The sequence below is a fragment of the Capsicum annuum genome, chromosome 10 (assembly GCF_002878395.1).
Source record: "Capsicum annuum cultivar UCD-10X-F1 chromosome 10, UCD10Xv1.1, whole genome shotgun sequence".
Taxonomy (NCBI): domain Eukaryota; kingdom Viridiplantae; phylum Streptophyta; class Magnoliopsida; order Solanales; family Solanaceae; genus Capsicum; species Capsicum annuum.
Window position 1 is genome coordinate 8,790,447 of NC_061120.1, and position 11,760 is coordinate 8,802,206.

An 11,760-nucleotide genomic window follows, 5' to 3' on the forward strand; every position below is an offset into this window, starting at 1 on the left:
CTACAACAGCAATATCGTGAAAAGGAATTTAAGAAATATTCTGAATTGATTACTTGCTTACTTGTGGCAGAGCAGAATAATACTTTGTTAATGAAAAATCATAAAGCTCGTCCCACTGGATCTGCTCCATTCCTTGAAGCAAATGTTGTAGCAGCAAATGATCAGCCTGAAATAAGGCAAAATTATTATCGCGGTCGTAGTCGAGGCTAGGGTCATGGACGTGGGCGTGACATGACAGAGGACAAAATAATTATCATCATAATAGTGGAAATAAACATGAGAACAATAAAGGTTCTCAAAATAATTCTTCAAGGGTAAAGTTAATATTTGTCACCGATGTGGTATGAAAGGTCATTGGGCACCGATCATTTTGTCAAACTTTATCAAGCTTCCCTTAAAAGAAAAGAAAATGATGTGGAAGTGCACTTGACCTTTAGAGGTGATGATGATAAAGCAACTCCATCAAATACATATAATGATATTGAGGCAAACCTTGCTTACAAAGATGATAACTTTAAGGGACTCTCAGAAATTACTCACTTGAAAGCTGAAGATTTCTATGAGGATATTGATTGAAGAACTGATTACCTTATTGGAGAATAAGTTATAAAGAAAGTTATTATTATTTTTGTTTGCAATTATGTTTTTCTGTTTTATTAATGTACTATGTATTTCTAACTACTACATTTCTAATGCAATTTCTTATGTTAGTTTTTTAAATTTCTTATAGTATGCTTTTCTTTTTGAAGAATATGAAAATTTCTCAATCATCAGGTGGAGCCAAAATCAATTACAATGATATATGTCTTATAAATAGTGCTACCACACATACTATTTTAAAAGATAAGAAATATTTCTCTTATTTGATGATGAAAGAAGCTAATGTTAATACTATATCTGGTAGTACAAGATTAATTGAAGGAACAAATTTGATAATTGATGAAGCATTATATTGTAGTACGTCTCAAAGAAACTTATTAAGTTTCAAAGACATTCGCCAGAATGGCTATTATATTGAGACTACAAATGATGAAAAGATTGAATATCTTTTATTACTACAATAATGTCGGGTAACAAATATATACTTGAAAAATTACCCGCTCTTTCTTCTGGCTTATACTACAGAAGTATTAGCACTATTGAAACACATGTCACAGTAAATCAGAAGTTAAATAATTCAAATAATTTTATTATTTGGCATGACCGTTTGGGCCATTCCGGTTCTAATACGATGCGCAAAATAATTGAGAATTCATACTCATTGAAGAACCAAAAGATTCTTCAATTTAAAGAATTCTCTTGTGCTGCATGTTCTCAAGGCAAATTAATTACTAGACCATCAACAATTAAAGTGGAAATTGAATCTCCTGCATTTCTGAAACGTATACAGGGTGATATATGTGGGAAAATTCATTCTCCATGTGGACCATTTAAGTACTATATGGTTTTAATAGATGTATCTACAAGATGGTTACATGTATGTTTATTATCAACTCGTAATTTGGAATTTTCGAGATTACTTGCTCAAATAATAAAGTTAAGAGCACAATTTTCAGATTGTACAATAAAGACAATTCGTCTAGATAATGCAGATGAATTTACATCCCAGACTTTTAATGATTATTGTGAATCAACTGGAATAACAATTGAACATCCGGTTGCACACATTCATAGTCAAAATGGTCTAGCAAAATTATTGATTAAACATCTCCAATTAATCGCTAGACCAATGCTTATGAGAACAAAACTTTCCATTTCAATATGGGGTTATGCTATTTTGCATGCAGCAGCTTTTGTGCGGATAAGGCCCACAAGTTATCATAAAGTCTCCCCATTACAATTGATTTTGGGTCAAGAATCAAATATTTCCCATCTAAGAATTTTTGGATATGCGGTATATGTTTCAATTGTTCCACCACAACGCATAAAAATTGGTCCTCAAAGAAGATTGAGAATATATGTTGGTTATGAATCTTCTTCTATTATAAAATATTTGGAACCTATAACTGGAGATTTATTTACGGCAAGATTTGCTGATTGTCATTTTGATGAAACAATATATCCAACATTAGGAGGAGAAAATAAGTAGTTGAAAAAGAAAATAGACTGAAATGCATTATCATTATCTCACTTAGATCTCCGTACAAATAAATGTGAACTAGAAGTTCCAAAGATAATTCATTTGCAAAATATTGAAAATCAATTGTCAGATACATTCACTGACTTATCAAGAGTTACAAAATCTCACATCCCAGTTGCTAATGCTCCCATTCGAGTTGGTGTCCCGGTAGGACAATTGACTACTGCAAATGAATCCAAACCACACTTAAAACGTGGTAGACCAATCGGTTCCAAAAATAAAAATCCTCAAAAAAGGAGCAAATGATCAAAATAATCATAATATGAAAGAAGCTACTCAAGGAGAGCAACAAGACATAACAATTGATAAAACCTCAGAAGAGGTTCAAGTACCTGAAATAATAAAAAAAAAAAGAGATCTAAGTCAGTTATGTCTCATCAAGAAAAATGTAGAATCAAAATGATATAATTGTCAACAATATATTTGCTTATAATGTTGCAAATGAAATAATGCAACAAGATGAGGATCTTGAACCAAAATCTGTCGAAGAATATAGACAGAGAAATGATTAGCCAAAATGGAAAGATGCAATCAAGATTGAATTGGCTTCACTTGAAAAACGCAAAGTTTTTGGACCTACAGTCCAAACACCTGAAGGTATAAAGCCAGTGGGGTACAAATGGGTTTTTGTGCAAAAACAAAATGAGAAACATAAAGTCATAAGATATAAAGCACGACTTGTGGCACAAGAATTTTTTTAAAGACCTGACATTTATTATATGGAGACATTCTTTAGTGGTGGATGCAATCACCTTCAGGTATCTTATTAATTTGGCAGTTCGTGAAAAACTTGATATGCATCTGATGGACGTTGTCACAACCTATTTATATGGCTCATTAGACAATGATATTTCTATGAAAATTCCTGAAGGATTCAAAATGCCTGATGCGTATAAAAATTCTCGAGAAAATTATTCAATCAAGCTTCAGAAATTCTTATACGGATTAAAACAATCAGGACGCATGTGGTATAATCGCCTTAGCGAATACCTATTAAAAGAAGGGTATAAAAATGACCCAATCTGTTCTTATGTCTTGATTAAAAGGTCTGGATCTAAATTTGTCATAATAGTTATATATGTTGATGACTTGAATATCATTGAAACTCCTGAAGAGCTTCCAAAGAAAGTAGAATATTTGAAAAAGGAATTTGAAATTAAAGACCTCAAAAATACAAAATTTTGTCTTGGTCTACAAATTGAACATTTTACAAATGGAATCTTTGTTCATCAATCCACATATACTGAAAATATTTTAAAGAGATTTTATATGGATAAAGCACATTCATTAAGCACCCCGATGGTTGTGAGATCACTTGATATTAATAAAGATCTATTTTGACCTTATGAAAATGATGAAGAACTTGTTGGTGCTGAAATACCATATCTTAGTGCAATTGGGGCATTAATGTATCTTGATAGTAATTTACGATCAAATATATCTTTCGCTATAAATTTATTAGCAAGTTTAGTTCTTCCCCAACATGGAGACACTGGAATGGCATTAAGCATATACTTAGATATCTCTGAGGAACTATTAATATGAGACTATTTTACTCAAATGAGTACGATTCATAATTAATTGGGTATGCAAATGCAGGATATTTGTCTGACCCACATAAAGGTCGATCTCAAATAGGTTATTTATTTACATGTGGAGGTACAACTATATCATGGCGTTCAACAAAATAAACCATGATTGCTACATCTTCAAATCATGCAGAGATAATAGCCATTCATGAAACAAGTCGAGAATGCATCTGGTTAAGGTCAATAACTCAACACGTCCAGGAAATATGTGGCCTTATTTTGAAAAAGAATATTCCAACAATATTGTATAAAGACAATGTTGCATGCATAGCTCAATTAAGAGGAGGATACGTTAAAGGAGACAGAACAAAACATATTTTACCAAAATTATTTTTTACTCATGATCTTCTAAAGACGGGTGAAATAGATGTTCAACAAGTTTGTTCAAGCGATAATCTAGTAGATATGTTCACTAAAGCATTGCCAACATCAACCTTTGAGAAGTTGAGATACAATATTGAAATGCGTCATCTCCTAGATACTAAGTGATATTTTTATCAAGGGGAGTAAACACGCGTTGCACTCTTTTTTCCTTAACCAAGCCACTGATTTTTTCTTGGTAAGATTTTTAATGAGGCAGCAAACAATGCGTATTACAAACCACTCTGTACATCTTATTTCCTTCAGAATTTTTTTGTATATGAACATCTAAGGGAGAGTATTGTAAATAAGCTATTTTATGGATGTCATTTACATACTACACACACTATTGTAATATCACTACTCCAAGTAAAGATAACATCCACATACTTCATACATACCATTGTAGCAATATCACTATCCCAAGTAACAAATTGCCTATAAAAGGTCATGACATACTACATTGTAATGCACATCAAGAAGAAAAATAAAATCATATTCTTATATCTATACATCTCTCTCTCTTTTCTTTTCATTTTAGTTTATTATAGTATATTTATTCTCAACACAAAGCAATTTGTTTCTGCCAATTTTGATTATTTGCAGCAGTATTGCTGTTGGATTTTTTATTTTGTTCTTATGTTGTGCTAGACACATAATAACAAAAGATGTATCGCCATATATTAATACTTATCTTATTCAATCATTGATCTTCTAAATACCTTCATTTTTTCTATAAACATTGTTAAAGTAGATTTTCATTGCTATATGCATTTCGGATTGTGTGATATCTATGATGATGTATTACAGTCTATCACATGAGGTTATTACATTGACTGCCCAAATTAAAATAATTGGTGAAGCTAAATATCATGCAATGTTAATTTATTTCTGTCAAATTTTGATGATTTTCTGACAGTAAATATATTTGGGATGTTTTAGCTGAATGTATTTTGTATTACATACATAATAACAAAACATGTATCTGTCTTTATGAATATGTATCTCATTCATTTGTTGCTCTTTCAGTTACCTGCATTTTTCCTTTAATCACATTAGATACATAAAGAATTTAATTTTTATCTCTTTCAGGTTTAATCATTACAGTTGTCTGCTCTAACATATATTCTATTTGATTTCTTTTTGAACAACATGTATTCCATTTGTATGTATCTATTATAAGGAGACGTATTTTAATATATTATGATAATAACCAACAAATTTTTACATTTTTATGTATCTATAATCGTTTTTGTTAATTGGAATACATGTTTGACTCTAACTTTTATAACAAACTAAAGCAAAACTTATATTACTAAATCTTAATAATATTGACAAATTATATTTTATCATTGATACAAGTTTTGTAAACTTGCATCTATAAATTTATGGGAGATACATCCTATAAGAATGTATCTCTTTTCAATCATTTACTATGATAGAACTACTAATATACTATTTAATAGCATTGTCAGTTTAATATATCTTAATTTCTATCTGATATGTCACAATAAAATACATAATGAAATCAACTATAACTAATTAACAAAGAAACAGAAAACTATTTATTTCGGTAACTGTCTTTCTTAAAAAATTTTAAAAAATAATAATATCATCAATTAAAATGTCGAATCAAATAGATAAAAATCCATCAACAAGTTGAGAAACTATTCATCATTATTCATCAATCAACTGCATTGTCACTCCTTCTTTGGAAATAAGTTGCAAATACGCCTGTTGTGACCTTCATAACCACATCTCCTGCAATAATTACTGTTCGATGTCATTGTTTCACTTGATTTTTTGTGTCTGTTTTCTTTGGCCTTCCTGGTAGACGTTTGTATTTTGGTGGTTACACAACTTCATCCATAACTTCTTGTGGCACAATCCGGTACTTATTATCAGGCATTGAAAACAACAATTCTTCTTTATATGTCTTCCTTAATGTTTCAAGATAGTAAAACTTGGAGCAATAAGGCTTCATATCAACTACATGCTTGTTTATTAAATTGCATGAACTTACAAATCTAAGAGGATGAGGTGAAATTTCCTTTATAACATAACTCAGTTCCTAAAAACAAAAAAAATAGGTTGAGATGCAACAAATCTGCATTAAAAAAAATACAATATATACAAAAACTCTAAGAACATCATAATTTAAATACAAAATAATACAAAATATATGTTGAAGCTTAAAAACATGTATCTTAGAAGAAAAATATGTATTTTTTATAATACGACTTTCAATAAAATTTAAACAACACTTAATACATACAAAGCATTAATAGTAACTCACAGATACAATTTAACACAACATGTATCTATGTAGTTATAAACTTGTATCTTTTGTAATACAACTTTCAATAAAATTTAAACAATACTAAATGCATTTCAAAGCATTAACAATAACTCACAAATACTAGTTAACCCAACATGTATCTATGAACTTATAAACTTGTATCTTTTGTAATACGACTTTCAATAAAATTTAAACAACACAAAGTACATTTCAAAGCATTAACAGTAACTCACAGATACTAGTTAACACAACATGTATCTATGAACTTATAAACTTATATTTTTTGTAATACGATTTTCAATAAAATTAAAACAACACTAGATACATATCAAATCATTAACAGTAACTCACATATACAAGTTAACCCAACATGTATCTATGTACGTATAAACTTGTATCTTTTGTTATATTAATTTCAATAACACATAAAAAAAACACAAGATACATATAAAATTGACAATGAAGAATCAGATAAACAATGAATTTCTAAACGTAACATCCATGTCTAAGTATGTATATCGGCCTAATATTTATCAGATCTAAACATGGCAATAACTTTGAAAGAACAGACCTTCTTAAAACGCTGAAAGTTCATTGTTTCTCATCAAATCAAAGTTACAATATAAATCGCAACCTGATTGTACAACTCATTAGGAGAATCTCTTTTGTATTAACAGCTCCCCCTGTTCTTGATATGTCCTCCGGTAACCCATACTGCAAACGAATGGTACAAAAAGAAGGTTATCATCACTTTTGCTTTATCCTTTCACATTGTTTAAGTTTTTGCCAGTTTTCACTTGAAAAGGGAGGAGGTTGCTGTAAATGGTCATCACTCTCCCAAGTACAGAAGACAGAAGGAGCAACTACGATAAACCTATTAGAACAGTTTCAAGGTTGTAGATTGCCCTATGAAAATCAAATTGTAGTTGGATTGCTGCACGAAACTGCAAGTTCATAAAAATTGATAAATGACGTGTGAGCGTAAACAAAAATTAGATAAACAATGTTTTTCAGGATTCTACCGAACTACTGGACCTAAATAATTTTGCAGCTTATTCGTATATTCAAAACAATAGCAAAAGGAGAAGTAAACCCAATCACAAAATTATTTTTTTAATAAAAATATAAAATACAAATAGAAGAAATTGAAGTTGATTTTAGGGAGAGAATTTACCTTAATTCAAAGGTTCGAATTAGAGAGAGAAATTGGATAGAAACTGTTGCTTGAATTAAGATGAATAAAGAGAAGAAAATGGATTAATTTTTGGTAAAGTTACTGCTAACGAAAATGAGGCTTTAACTTGTATCTCAACTTTACCAACAAATTATAAATATTGGGATTTAAGTAATATTTTAGAAGTGGAGAGATTTTTAGTAGTTTAGAAATATAAGTTGTTTATCTAGGTAATTATTTCAATAATATAAACATATACCTTAACTTACCATACTAGTATCATTTGGCTTGTGCTTAGCCCAAACCCAAACGAATGTTAACAAATAAATTTATAGATATTTTAAATAAAATTTAGAATAAATATAAAGCACGTTATAAAGAGTCCTTTGTAGAAATGTAAGGTAATGTTGTGTTCAGTAGATCCTTGTGAATCAATTTTTCTCCAACCATGCGCATATAAAAAAATTTAATGCACCATACTGCCCAATTTTATTTATAAGCACGTATGTGGTCACTAAAGAAATAAAAATATTAAAGGTTGATATATTAGGTGGTAAAAGAAAATTTTACTTAAAATTAGCTTTTCAAATATTTTATGAAAAATAAAACTATAAATCACAATATTTCTATCAATTTAGTGATGTTTTTTCAAAATATTGATTAAAGTGCATTTAATTTGACTTTTGAAAAGTGAAATATGACAAATACTTTAAAATAAGGAAGAAAAATACTGACCAATTAAAAAGATCCATGTGAAATTCTAAAGAAAAGAGAGAAAAGTAGCGGTGTGTAAAAACTGAACCGCTTGATAAATCGAACCGATGAAAATATTATCGGTTTAAATTTTTATTGGGTTAACAATTTTTTAATGGTTTTATAAAAAAATTTATTTGGTTATTGGTTCAGTTCGATTTTTATTATTGGGTTATCGGGCAAACCGACAATCCAATAAGAATGTATATATATATAATATTAAAAGTATGAAGACCCTTAGAAAAATGATTTGAATTTTTTTTCCATTCATTAAAAAATTCTTCAATATACAAAACTGTCTTTTTACCATTTTTTAAAATTTATTATTTAATTATTCATATAATATTTAAAGCTAAAGAGTTCTAAAATACATTATAAAAGGAAAATATGTTTTATAAATTAAGTAGGCCTAAAATATATGGTAAAAAAATATTAGAAGAATTAATACTACCATATATGTTAAACCTTGAAAATCAATAACCAAATACAGACTACCATAAATAATTTGATATTATTTAATTATTCATTTAATATTTAAAGTTAAAGAGTTCTAAAATATATTAAAAAGGAAAAATATATTTTATAATTTAAGGAGTCATAAAATATATGGTAAAAAAATATTAGAAGAATTAATACTACCATATATGCTAAAACCTTGAAAATCAATAATCAAATAGATACTACCATAAATAATTTGATAATTTATAAATATTTACAAAATTAGTTAATAAGTAAAGTAAATTAAAAAATGTTGTGTTTTTGTACGTTCCCAATAAAAAAGAGAGAAAAAAATAATAGTATTGCTATAATTAAGAGGAAAATCATCAAATTTTTCCTTTTCTCCCTCTCATTACGTATTTAACAATTTAAGGAACCTCTTATAGTAATCTTTTTTTTGGACAAAAAAATTTTGGGCTTCTATAAATTGAGTTTTCTTCTATAATAATGTAATAACATCAGGTATAAATTTATAACTACTTTTCGATGAGCTCTGAAGGTATCGTCTATATCATACTATTCTAATATCTCAATTATCAGATTATTTTGTTTTAATTTTCGTTCTGTTTAAGTCTATATTGTTGATAATGAATGTTTAATCGGACTTTATTAAAAATTTTGTGTTAAGATTGGGTTTAATAATATCGTTCTAATATATCAATTATTGTAGTTTTTATTTTGTTACTATCTATAGTTTTTTCTGCTTAATACGGGGAGTAGATGAACGTTTAATCGGGCTTTGATGAATTTTTTGTAAATGTTAGAATTTAATACGGGTTGTACTTGTTCAGAATCATTGTTAGTATTTATTTCTAAGTTAGCATAAATAAGATTACTAAAGTGGCACATAGTATTATATTTCATGCACAGATTTAGCATAGCACCAACCAAGTAAATAGGGGAAATCGGGAAAAAATATTTTTCAAATTTAGTAAACATGGCACCAACAGCTTCTTTATAACCTTCTTTATTTTTATATTCTTTGAGCAAACCAGAAATATCTGCTATATATGCAAAAATATTACAAACAGTAGGATAATAAGCACCGAAAAATCCAACCGTAGCTATATAAATTTTTTCTAAAAACTTAACAAGATCATTAATTATAACTCAATCAGAATCATGTAGCATGCAATCAGCAGAATCAACAAATGAACCATAATGTTAGTTAAAAGCTAGTGTAATAGGAACTCTATATTTATAATAAGTTTTTAAAAAATTATACGTAGAGTTCCATCTAATATCAATTTCCTCAGGCATCAATATCGGTGCAAGTCCATTTTCTTGACATTTAACCTTAAATTCTCTAATTCTTTTTCTTCAATTATTTTCTTGAATAAAACGAATAGCAAGACAAATTTTTTCAATATAAAGCTCAAAAAACTCAAGACCATCTTTTACAATTAAATTATATATATGACATGCACACTTAAAATGAAAAATTTCAGGTAACGTTGGAGATACCAGTCTTGTTGTTAGAAGCATTATCAAAAGCAATACATAAGATTTTATTTTTGATAACATAAAATTCTGCAACTTTAACAATCAAATCAGCAATAAAATCTCCAGTATGTTTACGATCTTCATCATATAAAAAGGCAAGAATATGTTTCTGCATCACAAAATTACTATCCATCCAGTGACAAGTAATAGTTAAATAATCATTTTTATTTACAGCAAGACCAAGATCAGAAGTTAGGGACAATCTACATTGAATATTTTTTAACAATGTTAATAAATAAAAACAATATTGTGAATAAAGTCTAAAAATATCAGACCGACAAGTACTTCTAGGAATACCATTAAACATAGGATTATAAACTGCTTGAATATAATGAATAAAGGCATCAGAAGAAGGAAAACTAAAAGGCAAACAACCCACAACTACCATTTTTGCTATTTCTTCCCGGTTCCTCAATTTATTATACTTCTTAATTACATGACCAGTTGTTGGGTCCATTCTAGCTTGTGTGGGCCGATCAACAGCCTCACCTCCTTTTGTAATTTGTAACTCTCTTTAGTGAAGATTCTTTATATATCTCGTTAACGTACCCGTACCCCTTTGCTTGTCCCCTCTTTTATGCTTATATATTTTTTGACAAATATTTCATTGTACCTCAATATCTGATATACATTCAAAAATTATCATACAATACTAGTTGTTTTACGAGCTCTTTAGGCACGGGGAGGACGAAAAGGGAGATTAACCGATTCGGATCTAACGTTAGCATTTCCTACTGCGGGTGTCTCACCAATATTTTCTTCATCTTCATCTAAATTAACCGCATCCACTTCATTTTCTTCTTCTATACCGTAATTTTTCTGAGCTTCTACATAATCCATATCGTGAGAACCTACACCTATTTTTCCTCAAAAGGTGTACCAAGCGGTACCGGAGGCGAAGGCACACGGGTATATCTACTACTTGAAGTACCTCTGCCGCTAGTAATTCGCTTTTTGCCACCACTACCATTTTCGAGATAAAAAAATTTAACACCTTTAGTGGCGAGGTTTCTTAATTTATCTATAATATAAATTAAACTAAAAAATTCAAAATACAAATATAATAAAATTAAATATTCAACAATTAATACACTAATTCATATTAAGTGTGCATGTCATGAAATGGTTTCACGGGATTCAGCCAATTGTCTTGATCGTGGAATATCATTGAGAAATAGGAATCCGGGTTATCAAAGGATTTCCTACGATTATTTCTAGTATGGAATGAGTCAATCATCCACTTTGGTATCTTATTGAACAAAAATGGTGATATTGTTCCTCCATTGATCAAGAATTTCGATTTTTGGGAAGTATCATGATCGTCCAATAAGAAGGGTTTCAATTATATAATTTAATTGTAAAAGATGGTCTTGAGTTTTTTGAGTTTTATATTGAACAAATCCGTCTTGCTGTTGGTTTTATTCAAGAAAATAATCGAAGAAAA